Here is an 18,189-nt window from a genome sequence, read left to right on the forward strand (position 1 = left end):
AGGTCACACAGAAAAAGAAATTTATCAAAACATATCACTTATAGAGGGAATGTAAACATGGCTACAAAGAACTGAATTAAAACAGAACAGAGTCACGCTTTTAGAAAACACACTTATGCCTGCTTCAGGGGAAAGGTGAGGGGGGGTTTTCATAAAACAAGAGTTTGAAATTAGCACAGATACCGTTCCAAAAACCAAATATGTAATAGACAAGACCTACTCCTTGCTCAATGAACTGGACTCAACAGCTCCTATTCATCGCAGAAGAAAAATTCCAGCCCTTGTTTCTCAGGAGCTCTGGGGTCTACCTGCGAGGTAAACTTAACTCACCTGGCACAAGGCGGCCATCCCGGGTTTCACATCAACATGATCTCAGGCACAAACCTCCTGGCTTTTCCATTGTGTCTTTAAGTTACTTCTTGAAACAACTGCACAAATATGACAAAGATATAAAATCAGGCATCTTCTGCCCCAGTGCCTGCTCATAAATGATTTTCTGCCACTTTAATGATAAAGATAGAACATTTCAACATTCTGCTGCCCTTATTATTTGTCATTTTTCTTGATATTTCTATTGAATACTCTTTCAATATTTTAACAATGGAACATTTATTTACCTTGTTCCAGACCCAGCCTGTAGTGGTAAAGGTTTTGTTGTTATATTTCTATTATGTTTCCTTTAAAAATCATTATGCTATTTAACTGGATTAAGTCAATTCTACAGGCATTTATCTTATGATATTGATGAAATTAATACATAGAGGGCAGTAGTACAAGTTGATTGTACTCCAGAGCCTCTATTAGCACAGTTAAGTAAGTATAACTATTATCTATATGTAAACCAAAGTACATGCCAAGTGAGACTCTCCGACGCTTCTTCACTGTCTGCCCCTCAAGCCTGTGAGAAATGGAATATTTCTTGCCATCTCAGTAAACAAAAGATGCCACAGTCATCCTCTCCAATGTGAGCGGGCAGGCCCTGAGGAACTCAGGATGTGCAATTACAGAATGCAGGCCCCAGAGAGCTGAGGTGCATATCAAAGGAAGGAATTCGTGAGCCTGACTCCGGCATCTTCGCATAAGGAAAGCCCTGCATTCCTGTAGAACCTGGGAGAGCAGGTTCTCCTTAGCTGACAATCACCTTTTCCCGTCCCCCATCACCTGCGCCAGCCCCCCGCCCTGTCCCCTCCCCCCCCCCCCCGGTGCTTTAGCTCAGGGACGAAGGGGCGCACAGGGCCTCGGCTGAACAAGAGGCCTGGAAGCCTCGGGAGGAACTTTCGCCGCTTTCCCCGCCGTCGGGAGGAGGGTCGCTGACGCTGCGGCCGGACCCTGCGCCTCCCTCGCCCCGTGTCCCCTCAGGACGTTCAGCCGCCCTCTCCCCACGCCCCCCGGGCCCCGCGAGCCAGGCCGAGGGCAGGGCCGAGAGGAGGGGCCGAAGTTCCCCGGGACCAGACCCCGAGGCCGCTCGTTCTGCACAGCAGCGGCGGGTGGCCGCGAAACCCTTCCCCTCAGAAGCTGCTCTTGCGCGGCCGCCCGGGCACCAGACCCACTTACCCGGCCCGCCGTCCCCACGACTGTCGCGGCTTCGGCCGCCGGGGCCCCTCCGCAGCCGGCAGCGTCAGTGAGGCCGCCCTCCCCTTGGGCTCCGGGGCAGCTCCGTGACGGCGGAGGGAAGAGACCCCGAGCCGGGAGCTCCAGCTCTGAGGAAACGCGGGCTCCGTTCCGGGCGCAGTGGGTGGGGCCGTTCTGCCCCGAGGCCTCCTGGGAGGGGGCGGGGCGCCGGGGGAGGAGCCGCCAGGAGCTCAGGGCCCCGTCGGGGGGCCTGGAGGGGCGGCCCGGCCTGAGGGCCCCGCCCACTGTGGCCGCAGCACAGGCCTTTTACCTGCAATCCTACACAAAAAGTCAGAAAGATACACACGGTCTACAGTGAATGTTCACAAATGGTGGTTGCTGCTGTGCTTACTATCCTATTAAACGTGGGAAATCCATAACACACTTGAAGTTAGAAGTTAACTATGAATGTTTACCTTTCCTTATTATGTCTCTGCTATTCACAATTGTCGTTAATGAATCAGAGACTGTGGCATCACTAGTTAAAAATGAGCTCGTTTAAAAAATAGAACTCAGGCCCACCGGCCCTACTGTATCAGAATCTGCAATTTTACACTCTCTCCAGTGTACTTGTGGACCCATGAATAGTTGAAAGATACATTTCTACCTCGACATGTCTTTTCTGTCTGAGAAATACGCACATTTTATCCAGTTTGATATAAATAAAACACTCAAAAATGCATATGTCCGTGTTGAAACCACCATTTTATCATTTCTTTTCCAGATGACTATAGTCTCTATACTAGTTTTATGGATCACATGACATACTCTTTTTTGTAGTTAGAAATAGAGAAAGTTACTTTGTGAAAAAAAATATATATGTATATATATATATTAGTGGATGATTGAAGACACTCTTCTAAATTAAAACCAGTTCTCTTAATTTGCTCTTTTCTTCTTGCGTCACATTATGAACTCTTCCCGTGGCCACATGTCATGTGTACTTTTAATTTCAGGGACTGCTGACATCCCAGGATGTGCCCATAGATTTCTCTCAAGAGAACTGGGAATGCCTGGACCGAGATCAATGGGAATTGTACAGGGATGTGATGTGACAAAAGTATAGGATCATGCTCTCCTTGAGTGAGGATACCTTCCTTCCAGAATTCCTTATCCACCCACAGGGTTTAGAGGCCTTCATTTGTAGAATGTCTCCTGGAATGTTCTGCTTCCTACAATAGGGTTTCAGATTGCAACGATTCAGGAAATATTGGGAGTTTGTGGGTATAATTTATGTTGTTCTTTGCAAACTGCAGCCTCCTTTATAATATACTTTGTAACTGCTTGGGATGTGTCTATATGAACAGTGTACTATATGCTTCTGTTATAGTCCTTACAATATTTTATTCTCTTATTATCTGTAACAATCTTCCATGGATTCTTTGGGCTTAAGGTGTATTAAAAGGGAGACGGCGATTCTGGGACTTCCCTGGTGATGCAGTGGTTAAGACTGCGCCTGCCAATTCAGGGGACACGGGTTCGATCCCTAGTCTGGGAAGATCCCACGTGCAACGGAGCAACTAACCCAGTGGGCCACAACTACTGAGCCTGCGTGCCACAACTACTGAAGCTGGTGCACCTTGAGCCCGTGTGCCATTCATTTTTAGAGAATAAAATCACCTCTGAGTGATTACAATTTAGACCAGCTAGTCAAAATTCTTTATCACCTGTTCTTCTCAAACACTGATCAATGGAACAAGTTTTACTAGGGATAAGAGTGTAATTGTATTCTAGAGTTCATATCGGCAATATGGTTTTTGACCTTGATGCTGGATCACGACATTTCAATGGTATAACTGCTATTAATTGTCTCTTTGTTCAATGATTAAAGTCTCACATGATCTGAGTTCAGACTGGAGCCATCCTGCTTGGTTTCTGTCTATTGCAGATTTCTTCCAGTATGAAAGGACAAGAGCAATACGGCTTACTTTACACAATGTCTTCAAACTAAATGATGACATAATCTACATTCAATTAATTTATACATACCCTACTGTAGAGCAGGGTTTGTTACGGTGGCAGAGCCCGGTAATTATGTAAAACTGAAACTTTTATCTGCACTGGTTCAAGTCCTCTTCCTAAGAATATGTTTATAATCAACACTCTTTCACAAGTTACCCAATTTAATTCACCATAGCATTCCTCATATTAACTAAATGGAAAATCCTAAGCTATATACAAATCCAGAAAGGGCCAAAAATCATCTGCCCACATGGATTATTACAACCCATTGCTGAGGCATTCAAATTACTTATTAAAGACCCACTATGTCCATCAACAGCATCAATTTATATATTATTGCCCCAATGCTAGCCTTAACCCTGGCTCTCACAACATGAATTCCTCTTCCCATATCTTAGCCACTAATTAATATAAATGTAGGCATACTCTTTATATTAGCCATATCACACCTAGCCATTTATTCCATCCTCAGTTCTGGATGAGCTTCACATTCACCATACTCACTCACTGGAGCTCTAGGGACAGTAGCATAGACAATCTCATATGAAGTAATGTAGCAGTTATTCTATTCTCAGTCTTACTGATAAATGGATCATTTACACTTTCAACAGTAATTATTACACAGGAACACCTATGACTATTTTCTTCTGACCCCTACTCAGAATTTTATTATCTCCGCAGTAGCAGAAATTCAATGAAGCCTCACTTGATTCAACAGAAGTAGAATCAAAACCTGTATATGACTTCAATGTAGAAGATGTAGCAGGCCCATTCACCTCTTCCTTGCTAGACAATATGTCAATTTCCTTATAATAAACATTTCCACAACAATCCATTTGTAGGAGCATTCGACAATCCCTAGGTGCCAGAATTATATGCACCCCAAGTCATCATTAAAACACATCTAACAATCTCCTTTCTATGAATTTGAGCATCCTACCCACAATTTTGATATGATCAACGTCTACATCTCGTATAAAAATTTTTTTCTACTAACATTAGCCCGATGTATATGAGAGTTTTCACCACCTGTCATCATACCAGGCAACCCACCACAAACTTAAGAAATATGTCTGACAAAAGAGTTACTGTGATAGAGTAAATTATAGAGGTTTCAATGCTCTTATTCCTGGAATTGAATTCTTCCTAAGAATTTTATATTCTCCATGTTACCACATTACAGCACATGCTATATACTAAGGTTCACTAGGTAAGCTTCAGGCCCATACCCCCAACATGTTGTCGTAGATCCTTCCTGTACTAATAAACTCTCATTGTTTTTACTATCATTCTACTGACCATTATCACAGGAAATATAATTGTATAAGAAGCTCACACTGGTTAATGGTATCCCCATTCTAATAAAAAACACAAACCCATAAGCTACAGAAGCATCCAACAAATATTTCCTAAAACAATCCACCACACCAATACTACTTATAATGGCTAGTATCATTAATCTAATATACTCTGGTCATGGAACACAATGAATAACAAAAATCTTTCATCCAGCAGCATCCACCCTCATGACAATCGCCCTTGTCACAAAAGTAGGACTTTCCCCATTTCACTTCTGAGTGCCTCACGTCACACAAGGCGTCCCATGAACAGCAGGCCTGATGCTATTAATATGACAAAAGTGCACCCCTGTCACTTTTATACCACATGTCACCATCCATCAACCTAAATATACTATTAATCATAGTGATATTATAAATCATAGCTGGAGGCTGAGGGAGATTTAGTCAGACTCACCTGGAAAAAATTAAACCCTCCTCATCAAGTGCCCATATAGGATGAATAACAGCCGTTATAAAGTATATTCCGATTATAACAATCCTAAACATACTAATTTATATCATAACAGTACTCTCTTCTTATTATTTATGCCCAGAGCATGGACTACAAGAGTGTCATTATCACACACATGAGGTAAAACACCTCCCATCACAATCCTTTTCCTCACCATTATAGTATCATTAGGACATAGTCCATCACTATCAGGGTTTTTACCCAAATGAATACTTATCCAAGAGATAACGAAAATGACAACATCATTCTACCAACATTAATAGCCATCACAGCAGTGCTCAGCATATATTTCTACTTGCAGCTAACATACTCCACATCACTAACTGTATTCCCTTCATGAAACAACACAAAAACAAAGCACATTGAACATTCAAAGAAATAACCTTCCTATCATTACTAATCATAAAACCCAGACAATTACTCCACATAACACCCATTCCATCCGTGCTGGACTAGGAATTTAGGTTAGTTCAGACCAAGAGCTTTCATAACCCAAAACAAGTAAAATTTACTTAATTTCTAAAAATAAGGATTGAAAGACTTCATCCTACATCAATTGAATGTAAAGCAAACATTGTAGTTAAGCCAAATCTTTACGAGACTGATGAGTTTTAACCCCAGGAAACTTTAGTTAACAGGCAAATCCTCTAGTCAACTGGCTTCAATCTGCTTCTTCTTCATTTGAGAAAGAAAAAAAGAAAAAAGGCAGGAAAATCTCTGGCAGAATTGAAGCTGCTTCTCTGAAATTACAATTCAATTTGTTGATTCACCACAGGGTTTGTGAGAAAGAGGGCTCAATCTCTGTCTTCAGATTTACAGTCGAATGCTAGCTCAGTCATTTTACCTCTGTTCATACACTGTTGATTATTTTCAACAAATCACAAAGATATCGGCATCTTATAATTACTATTTGGTGCTTGAGCTGGAGTAGCAGGCAGCACCTTAAGAATATTAATCCAGGCTGAGCTATGCTAACCTGGAGCGCTACTTGGAGATGCACAAATCTGTAACGTGGTCATAACAGTCCCTGCATTTGTAATAATTTTCTTTATTGTTGTACCCCTTATATTGCAGGGTTTGAAAACTCACTTGGGCCACTAATAACTCGCACACCTGAGGTAGCATTTCCCCGAGTAAACCATGTAAATTTTTGACTACTTCCCCCATCGTTCTTACTCCTACTCATATCACCAATAGTAGAAGCTTGTTCTGGTACCAGTGGACCGTGTATTCAGCTCTAGCCTGCAACCTGGCCCACGCAGGAGCCTCTGTCGACATAACCATTTCCTCCTTACATTTATCAGGTGTCTCCTCAATTCTTGGTGCTATTGCTTTTATTACTATAGTCTTTCATACAAAACCAGCAGTCATACCCCAATACCAAACACCATTATTTGTTTAATCTTCACCAACTATAGCCATATTACTATAATTACCACTCTCAGTCCGAGCAGCCAGAATTGCCATACTCTTAAGAGATAGAAATCTCAACACTACTTTCTCTGACCCTGCAGGAGGAGGCCGAATCCTATACCAACACCTATTTTGATTCTTTGGTCACCCTGAAGTCTGTATTCATGGCCTACCAGGGTTTGTTATAAATTCACACATCATTACACACTATTTAGGACAAAAGGTGCCTTTCAGCTATTTGGGAATAGTATGAGTCATGCCCACTGGCTTTTTAGGATTTCTCTTGTGGGCCCATCATATATTTACCATAGGGAGAGCTGTCCACTCAGGAGCATACTTTGCAAAAGCTACCATAATTGCTTCTATCCCTACAGGAGTGTGCTTTCTCTGGTTGCAGTGAGCAGTAGCGACTCTACGCTGCGGTGCATTGCCTTTTCACTGAAAAGGCTTTCTTTATTGCAGAGCATGGCTTTCACGCTCTAGAGGGCAGGCTCAGTAGTTGTGGCACATGGGCTTTTTGCTCCACGGCAGGTGGAATATTCCCACACGATGGCTCGAACCCGTGTCCCCTGCATTGGCAGGCAAATTCTTAACCACTGCACCACCAGGGAAGTCCCTGGTTAGCAACTGTTCACGGAGGTAATATTATATGACCTCCAATATATTATGAGTTTTAGGCTTTAGTTTTTCTTTTTACAGTAGGAGGTTTCACAGGAATCATCTTAGTGAACTCATCCCCGGACACTATCCTCCAGGATACATACTATGTAGCAGCACACTTCCATGATCTAATGTCCATGGGAGCGGGCTTCACTATTACGGGAGGCTTCCTACACGGATTCCCACTATTCTCAGGTTACACAGTGAACTCAGCATGAGCAAACAGTCACTTCACGCGTATATTTGTAGTAGTAAATATGACTTCCCGCAGCACTTTCTGGCCTCTCAGGAATGTCATTACTTTAGTCTCACTACTCGGAGGCACACACAACATGAAATATTGTGTCTTTTGGCTCACTCATCTCAATAGCAGCAGTAATGCTAATCATAATCTTCATACTTTGAAAAGCATTTGCATCTAAACAAGAAGGCTAAGCACTAGAAACTGATACTCCTAACCTAGAATTGTTACATAAATGCCCTCCACCATTTCCTATGTTTCAAGATCCTACCTATGTAAATATAAAATAAGGAAGGTCTCAAGTCCTTTTCAACCACTTTCAAGCCAACACCATAACAATTATGTCTTTCTCAATAAATGAGAGAAAAGTAAAAAGTGATGTAGCTTTGTCAAACTTAAATCAGAGGCTAAAATCCTGTATATCACGAAGGCATATCAATTTCACCTAGGATCTCAAGATATAACATCACCGATTATGGAAGAACATTTACATTCTCATCATCACACATTAATAGTGATTTTTGAAACTAGTTCTCTATATTATTTCTCTAACATTGACAACTAAACTAACTCATATACATATAATAGATGCACAGGTAGAGAAAATGTGAACAATTTATCAGCCATTATTGTAATCTTAATTGCTCTATCATCATTGTGAATCCTTTACATGATACATGAAATCAATAACTCTTCCCAAACCATAAAATCGATGGGTCAGTAATGATACTGAAGCTACAAATACACAGATTATGAAGATTTAAATGTTGGCTCCTCTGTAATCCCCACATCAGGGCTAAAACCAGGAGAATAATGACTAATAGAAGTCAACAACCACGGAGTTAGAGAGAGTCATAGAATATTAGTTTCATCTGAAATTGTTGTACACTCCTGAGCTGTTCCTTCTCAGGCCTAAAAAGGGCTGCTATCCCAGGACGCCTAAATTAAAGAATCCTAATACCAACAGGACCAGGCCTATGTTGTAGACAAGAGAGCTCATTTTCCTGAGTTCAAAGACAGGCCAGAGGGATATGGCTGAGATGAGGGGTGAATCTGGAGCCCATGGGGATGCACTCTCCAAGCTCCAGGATAGGAATGGGCCATTATTGGTTTAATGGACCTCTGGGGTCCCAGGCCACCCACACCACGCCCTCCCGAGCAGGATCTTGGCAACATTCCCTGTCAGTGATGAGGCAACCTAGCACTTGTCACGCCCCGATGTTGTGTCCTATGTGGGCACCATGCTGTGGGGACCACACCCACACTCTGCAGGTCCATGCTACAGGGTCCTTCTTGCCTCAGGAGTAGAGACCACCCAGCAAGCAGTTCGCTCCCCAACCAGCAGGAGGAGGGGAGGAGAGCAGGGGCACCAGGGGAATCTCACTCAGACAACAACACCCAGGGGTGCCAGCGGGGACAGTGATGATGCAGATGAGGCCCAGACCAAGAGATGCGACCAGAGGACACAAAAGGCAGCTGATCAGGTCCTGACTCAACTGCATCCCGGACACCTTTGTCCCTCCTACGCCCCTTCCTCATACATCCCCTCCTTAAATGCAGATTCTTCAGATGCAAACAGGCAGAGCCTCAGACTGAAAGTCAGCTCTTCCAAAATGACCCGTCAGCAAACACTGCAGGATTGTGCTCCAGTGGGGGCCCTGGAGTCCACAACTCAGGGACTGAAGGGGACATCGGTGCCAGGGCCAGTGTGAGGGGATGGGGAGTGAGACTTTCATGGTTGTGGAATGTTGGTTTTGCAAGATGAAAAGTTCTAGGCGTGGTGGTGATGGCTCCACGAGAAAGTGAATAGATCTGATGCCTCAGAAACGTGCACTTAAAATGGTGACGATGGTAAAGGGTATGTGACGTGTGTTTTATTTCACTTAAATTCATAAAATAATGTCTTTTTAAATCAGAGTCCATTTCGACTCCCGTTCATCACAAATGTCGGAGACCCAAACACATTCCCCTACCTTAGGGGCCATCACGGTGCCCTCACATGGCACATGGGAGACCGTTCTCACGGGGGCCTAGTCTGTGCTCACCTCACCTCTGTCCAGGGAGACCCAGGCAGTGGTGACCCCCATAGATTAGACATATGATATGCTATGATATTCATATGACACCACCGAACATTGTCACTCACCAGCACACAGAGCAGCACCCCACTCAAACATGCATGACCTCATATGAATGCGACAAGATTAAGGGAAGAAAAGGAACCACCAGTTAATCAGGGCAACACCCTTAACGCAGAGGTTGGAAATGTCAAAGGGGTAAAGACACACTGCAGGCAAAGAGCACATAGGGGTCTCCCCATACATGTGATCCTGACCCATGCAGATGTGGTGAGACCCATACAGTGCCCGTACCCTATAGCTGGGGTCACACATCCACACTCACCACAGTGACCCCACCTCCCCAGACCCTGCACCTAAAGTCACACGTTCTCTCTCAACACGTGACCCCACCTCCTCAGACCCCTCCACCTGGGTCACATGTCCACAGTCCCAGGGTGAACTGCCCTCCACAGACTCCCCCAACTGGGGTCACACGTGCACATCCTCCAGGGTGACCTCACCTCACCAGACCGTGCACCTGGGGTCACATGTCCCCTTGGTCAGGGCACCATAGCTCTGCTCTTGGCTCCCTAATTTGGAAACAAGCTGGGTTCCTGGGCCCTGCTGGGATGAGAAAAAGTGTAAGGTGGGTCTCCTGTCCCCACACTTGTCCCACAGAAGTCCTCCTCTTTTCACTTTGGTTCTGTGTGATTTTACCTCTTTTTAAAGCTTTCATGCTAAAGTTGAACACATTACTTGGTTCTGGCAGGCACAGTCTCACTTTCTTGTCTCACTTACTTGTTGAGAAAACTCATAGGACAGCAGGGCTGAAAGCCGAAGGGCAGCTCTGGACGCTGCTGACTAGGGACGGCAGACAGGAAGGAGAGCTCAGCAGCAGCCTCAGCTGTTACCCATCGGCCTTTTGCCCGATCTGCGTGCCCTGCAATCAATTCACCAGCTAAACCTGCCTCCCTTCGCACCATGCACGTGCTGGTAAATTGGAATAATCAGCAGGTAGCCCTCCTGAGGATTATCCACGAGCCCCAAGGAAGGTGAACCTTGCAGGAATAAGGACTAAGGCCCTGCCCATAGCACTGCCCTTGGGAGGACCAGGTCACCACAGTCAGAAGAGAGGGTGTTACCTAGACAAGCCCACCTCGGCTCCAGACCCAGACATCTAAGCACTGACTTTCAAATGCAGGCACGGAGCTTCCCAGTACTGAGGCCAGGCCGGCTCTCTTCCCAGCTCTCCATACTCCTAGCATACACGGAACATGGTCAGGTCTAAATCTTCTTATTATAGACAACACATGGTCAGCTCTAAACATAAACAGTAGACAGCACATGGAGAGGTCTAAATTTACCATGTAGACAGGACTTGATCATGTTTCAACTAGCTTAGGGCTGAGCTCATAGGAGGTACAGATCACACATATGGGTCTCTCATCTTTGGACACCCACATCAGGAAACTGAACAATATCGTTGTCATTAAACATTTCAACAGGCAAAACAGAAATGTTACCAGTGTGTCTGGCCACCTGATGGTCAGGATCCTCATGTGATGCAAGAACTTCTTAGAGTGCAGCCCAGTCTGCGGCCAGGCCAGGCAAGAAGTGGCCTGATTGCAGCCTCCCAGGCTTCCAGAAGGAGGCGGCCGCACAGGAGGCCCAGGCAGGACAGTTCTGCATGGTGCGGGCCAGGAGAGCCTGTCTGTCCATTCCACTGGCCGATTCCGGGCGGGGTGCTCAGGGTCGCTGAGAGCCCCGCGCTCAGGCCCTGCTTCCCTGCACCATGTGCGTGTGCGTGCGTGTGTGTGTGTGTGTGTGTGTGTATCTGTGTGTGTGTAGAGGGGGCAGTGGCTGACGGCTCCCACGGCTCCCGTCCCGGGCACCGTGATATCTTCGAGGGGAGGTACGGGGAGAGGTAGGGGCACAGAAGCCGTTGGAGAGGAGAACCCACCACGGAGCTCCTTGCACACTGGCTCGCCCCACCCGGGGACCAGCCTACCCATCGTGGGCCACATGCCACCCCCCAGCCCCGCACCCCAAAAGGCAGGGCACCTGCTCTTTCAATAGCACAGGGTCTCACATGAAGGAGACTCAGTGGGGAATGTCACCCACTCCCCCACTCCTGATGCTCCGTTTGGGGAGAATGAACCCCCTTGACTGGGCGATGGGACCCTGTGATGAAACATGTGGTGCCCCATCCAAGTCGGGGTCTGGCTGACAGATGGGAACACAGGAGCCACGTGCATGGCCTGGAGGCCAGGCCAACAGGACGAGCACCTCCAGCCTTGGTCTAGCTCTCCAACTGTGACATTGTAGCATTAAGGGACCTGAGGCAGGTGACTGAATGTAATGGGGTCTAAACTGGACCCTGAATGGGGCTTAAAGAACGTGTGAAGGATGTCACTCAGACAGTGACAGTCACTGGAAGACAGACCCTGTGTGAGGACATCCTGCTCCATCCATTTAAATCCCTGCGATCTCTGAACTTTACGTGGCTACGCAGGATTGTTAGAGCAGGTGCATGCGGACATATCTGGGGCACAATTCAGTCTGCAATCAACTTGCAAGTGGTTGCAGAAAACACACAGGTGTGCGCAAAGGTAGACACAGCACACACACAAACATACGCATGCGCACAGCACAAATATATTCACACACTAGCCTATGAACACACACGCACGCGTGTACCCACGCACACACTAACGTGTGCCGGTGCACATACCTATGCACATGCACAGCACATGTACGCATACAGGCACATGCACACACGTAGCACACACACAGGGAATAAAGTGAATCCATAAAGCATTAATTCCTGAAAGCAAGTGAAGCTGACATGTATTTTTCCCTTTTTCTTAGCTTTGATGTCCACCTGAGGCCCCCATTACATTCAGTCACCTGCCCTAGGTCCCCTATAAACTACAATGTCACAGTTGGAGAGCTAGACCAAGGCTGGAGGTGCTCGTCCTGTTGGCCTGGCCTCCAGGCCATGCACGTGGCTCCTGTGTTCCCATCTGTCAGCCAGACCCCGACTTGGATGGGGCACCACATGTTTCATCACAGGGTCCCATCGCCCAGTCAAGGGGGTTCATTCTCCCCAAACTGAGCATTAGGAGTGGGAGGGGTGACAGTCCCCACTGAGTCTACTTCATGTGAGACCCTGTGCTGTTGAAAGAGCAGGTGCCCTGCCCTCGGGGGTGGGGGCTGGGGGGGACATTTGGCCCACGATGGGCTCTCGGGTCCCCGGGTGGGGCCAGCCAGTGTGCAAGCGTTTCCACGGTGGGTTCTCCTCTCCAACGGCTTCTGTGCCCCTACCTCTCCCCGTACCTCCCCTCGAAGATATCACGGTGCCCGGGACGGGAGCCGTGGGAGCCGTCAGCCACTGCCCCCTCTACACACACACAGATACACACACACACACACACACACACGCACGCACACGCACATGGTGCAGGGAAGCAGGGCCTGAGCGCGGGGCTCTCAGCGACCCTGAGCACCCCGCCCGGAATCGGCCAGTGGAATGGACAGACAGGCTCTCCTGGCCCGCACCATGCAGAACTGTCCTGCCTGGGCCTCCTGTGCGGCCGCCTCCTTCTGGAAGCCTGGGAGGCTGCAATCAGGCCACTTCTTGCCTGGCCTGGCCGCAGACTGGGCTGCACTCTAAGAAGTTCTTGCATCACATGAGGATCCTGACCATCAGGTGGCCAGACACACTGGTAACATTTCTGTTTTGCCTGTTGAAATGTTTAATGACAACGATATTGTTCAGTTTCCTGATGTGGGTGTCCAAAGATGAGAGACCCATATGTGTGATCTGTACCTCCTATGAGCTCAGCCCTAAGCTAGTTGAAACATGATCAAGTCCTGTCTACATGGTAAATTTAGACCTCTCCATGTGCTGTCTACTGTTTATGTTTAGAGCTGACCATGTGTTGTCTATAATAAGAAGATTTAGACCTGACCATGTTCCGTGTATGCTAGGAGTATGGAGAGCTGGGAAGAGAGCCGGCCTGGCCTCAGTACTGGGAAGCTCCGTGCCTGCATTTGAAAGTCAGTGCTTAGATGTCTGGGTCTGGAGCCGAGGTGGGCTTGTCTAGGTAACACCCTCTCTTCTGACTGTGGTGACCTGGTCCTCCCAAGGGCAGTGCTATGGGCAGGGCCTTAGTCCTTATTCCTGCAAGGTTCACCTTCCTTGGGGCTCGTGGATAATCCTCAGGAGGGCTACCTGCTGATTATTCCAATTTACCAGCACGTGCATGGTGCGAAGGGAGGCAGGTTTAGCTGGTGAATTGATTGCAGGGCACGCAGATCGGGCAAAAGGCCGATGGGTAACAGCTGAGGCTGCTGCTGAGCTCTCCTTCCTGTCTGCCGTCCCTAGTCAGCAGCGTCCAGAGCTGCCCTTCGGCTTTCAGCCCTGCTGTCCTATGAGTTTTCTCAACAAGTAAGTGAGACAAGAAAGTGAGACTGTGCCTGCCAGAACCAAGTAATGTGTTCAACTTTAGCATGAAAGCTTTAAAAAGAGGTAAAATCACACAGAACCAAAGTGAAAAGAGGAGGACTTCTGTGGGACAAGTGTGGGGACAGGAGACCCACCTTACACTTTTTCTCATCCCAGCAGGGCCCAGGAACCCAGCTTGTTTCCAAATTAGGGAGCCAAGAGCAGAGCTATGGTGCCCTGACCAAGGGGACATGTGACCCCAGGTGCACGGTCTGGTGAGGTGAGGTCACCCTGGAGGATGTGCACGTGTGACCCCAGTTGGGGGAGTCTGTGGAGGGCAGTTCACCCTGGGACTGTGGACATGTGACCCAGGTGGAGGGGTCTGAGGAGGTGGGGTCACGTGTTGAGAGAGAACGTGTGACTTTAGGTGCAGGGTCTGGGGAGGTGGGGTCACTGTGGTGAGTGTGGATGTGTGACCCCAGCTATAGGGTACGGGCACTGTATGGGTCTCACCACATCTGCATGGGTCAGGATCACATGTATGGGGAGACCCCTATGTGCTCTTTGCCTGCAGTGTGTCTTTACCCCTTTGACATTTCCAACCTCTGCGTTAAGGGTGTTGCCCTGATTAACTGGTGGTTCCTTTTCTTCCCTTAATCTTGTCGCATTCATATGAGGTCATGCATGTTTGAGTGGGGTGCTGCTCTGTGTGCTGGTGAGTGACAATGTTCGGTGGTGTCATATGAATATCATAGCATATCATATGTCTAATCTATGGGGGTCACCACTGCCTGGGTCTCCCTGGACAGAGGTGAGGTGAGCACAGACTAGGCCCCTGTGAGAACGGTCTCCCATGTGCCATGTGAGGGCACCGTGATGGCCCCTAAGGTAGGGGAATGTGTTTGGGTCTCCGACATTTGTGATGAACGGGAGTCGAAATGGACTCTGATTTAAAAAGACATTATTTTATGAATTTAAGTGAAATAAAACACACGTCACATACCCTTTACCATCGTCACCATTTTAAGTGCACGTTTCTGAGGCATCAGATCTATTCACTTTCTCGTGGAGCCATCACCACCACGCCTAGAACTTTTCATCTTGCAAAACCAACATTCCACAACCATGAAAGTCTCACTCCCCATCCCCTCACACTGGCCCTGGCACCGATGTCCCCTTCAGTCCCTGAGTTGTGGACTCCAGGGCCCCCACTGGAGCACAATCCTGCAGTGTTTGCTGACGGGTCATTTTGGAAGAGCTGACTTTCAGTCTGAGGCTCTGCCTGTTTGCATCTGAAGAATCTGCATTTAAGGAGGGGATGTATGAGGAAGGGGCGTAGGAGGGACAAAGGTGTCCGGGATGCAGTTGAGTCAGGACCTGATCAGCTGCCTTTTGTGTCCTCTGGTCGCATCTCTTGGTCTGGGCCTCATCTGCATCATCACTGTCCCCGCTGGCACCCCTGGGTGTTGTTGTCTGAGTGAGATTCTCCTGGTGCCCCTGCTCTCCTCCCCTCCTCCTGCTGGTTGGGGAGCGAACTGCTTGCTGGGTGGTCTCTACTCCTGAGGCAAGAAGGACCCTGTAGCATGGACCTGCAGAGTGTGGGTGTGGTCCCCACAGCATGGTGCCCACATAGGACACAACATCGGGGCGTGACAAGTGCTAGGTTGCCTCATCACTGACAGGGAATGTTGCCAAGATCCTGCTCGGGAGGGCGTGGTGTGGGTGGCCTGGGACCCCAGAGGTCCATTAAACCAATAATGGCCCATTCCTATCCTGGAGCTTGGAGAGTGCATCCCCATGGGCTCCAGATTCACCCCTCATCTCAGCCATATCCCTCTGGCCTGTCTTTGAACTCAGGAAAATGAGCTCTCTTGTCTACAACATAGGCCTGGTCCTGTTGGTATTAGGATTCTTTAATTTAGGCGTCCTGGGATAGCAGCCCTTTTTAGGCCTGAGAAGGAACAGCTCAGGAGTGTACAACAATTTCAGATGAAACTAATATTCTATGACTCTCTCTAACTCCGTGGTTGTTGACTTCTATTAGTCATTATTCTCCTGGTTTTAGCCCTGATGTGGGGATTACAGAGGAGCCAACATTTAAATCTTCATAATCTGTGTATTTGTAGCTTCAGTATCATTACTGACCCATCGATTTTATGGTTTGGGAAGAGTTATTGATTTCATGTATCATGTAAAGGATTCACAATGATGATAGAGCAATTAAGATTACAATAATGGCTGATAAATTGTTCACATTTTCTCTACCTGTGCATCTATTATATGTATATGAGTTAGTTTAGTTGTCAATGTTAGAGAAATAATATAGAGAACTAGTTTCAAAAATCACTATTAATGTGTGATGATGAGAATGTAAATGTTCTTCCATAATCGGTGATGTTATATCTTGAGATCCTAGGTGAAATTGATATGCCTTCGTGATATACAGGATTTTAGCCTCTGATTTAAGTTTGACAAAGCTACATCACTTTTTACTTTTCTCTCATTTATTGAGAAAGACATAATTGTTATGGTGTTGGCTTGAAAGTGGTTGAAAAGGACCTGAGACCTTCCTTATTTTATATTTACATAGGTAGGATCTTGAAACATAGGATATGGTGGAGGGCATTTATGTAACAATTCTAGGTTAGGAGTATCAGTTTCTAGTGCTTAGCCTTCTTGTTTAGATGCAAATGCTTTTCAAAGTATGAAGATTATGATTAGCATTACTGCTGCTATTGAGATGAGTGAGCCAAAAGACACAATATTTCATGTTGTGTGTGCCTCCGAGTACTGAGACTAAAGTAATGACATTCCTGAGAGGCCAGAAAGTGCTGCGGGAAGTCATATTTACTACTACAAATATACGCGTGAAGTGACTGTTTGCTCATGCTGAGTTCACTGTGTAACCTGAGAATAGTGGGAATCCGTGTAGGAAGCCTCCCGTAATAGTGAAGCCCGCTCCCATGCACATTAGGTCATGGAAGTGTGCTGCTACATAGTATGTATCCTGGAGGATAGCGTCCGGGGATGAGTTCACTAAGATGATTCCTGTGAAACCTCCTACTGTAAAAAGAAAAACTAAAGCCTAAAACTCATAATATATTGGAGGTCATATAATATTACCTCCGTGAACAGTTGCTAACCAGGGACTTCCCTGGTGGTGCAGTGGTTAAGAATTTGCCTGCCAATGCAGGGGACACGGGTTCGAGCCATCGTGTGGGAATATTCCACCTGGCGTGGAGCAAAAAGCCCATGTGCCACAACTACTGAGCCTGCCCTCTAGAGCGTGAAAGCCATGCTCTGCAATAAAGAAAGCCTTTTCAGTGAAAAGGCAATGCACCGCAGCGTAGAGTCGCTACTGCTCACTGCAACCAGAGAAAGCACACTCCTGTCGGGATAGAAGCAATTATGGTAGCCTTTGCAAAGTATGCTCCTGAGTGGACAGCTCTCCCTATGGTAAGTATATGATGGGCCCACAAGAGAAATCCTAAAAAGCCAGTGGGCATGACTCATACTATTCCCAAATAGCTGAAAGGCACCTTTTGTCCTAAATAGTGTGTAATGATGTGTGAATTTATAACAAACCCTGGTAGGCCATGAATACAGACTTCAGGGTGACCAAAGAATCAAAATAGGTGTTGGTATAGGATTCGGCCTCCTCCTGCAGGGTCAGAGAAAGTAGTGTTGAGATTTCTATCTCTGAAGAGTATGGCAATTCTGGCTGCTCGGACTGAGAGTGGTAATTATAGTAATATGGCTATAGTTGGGGAAGATTAAACAAATAATGGTGTTTGGTATTGGGGTATGACTGCTGGTTTTGTATGAAAGACTATAGTAATAAAAGCAATAGCATCAAGAATTGAGGAGACACCTGATAAATGTAAGGAGGAAATGGTTATGTCGACAGAGGCTCCTGCGTGGGCCAGGTTGCAGGCTAGAGCTGAATACACGGTCCACTGGTACCAGAACAAGCTTCTACTATT

This window comes from Kogia breviceps, chromosome 16 (genome assembly GCF_026419965.1).
Source record: "Kogia breviceps isolate mKogBre1 chromosome 16, mKogBre1 haplotype 1, whole genome shotgun sequence".
NCBI classification, from domain to species: domain Eukaryota; kingdom Metazoa; phylum Chordata; class Mammalia; order Artiodactyla; family Physeteridae; genus Kogia; species Kogia breviceps.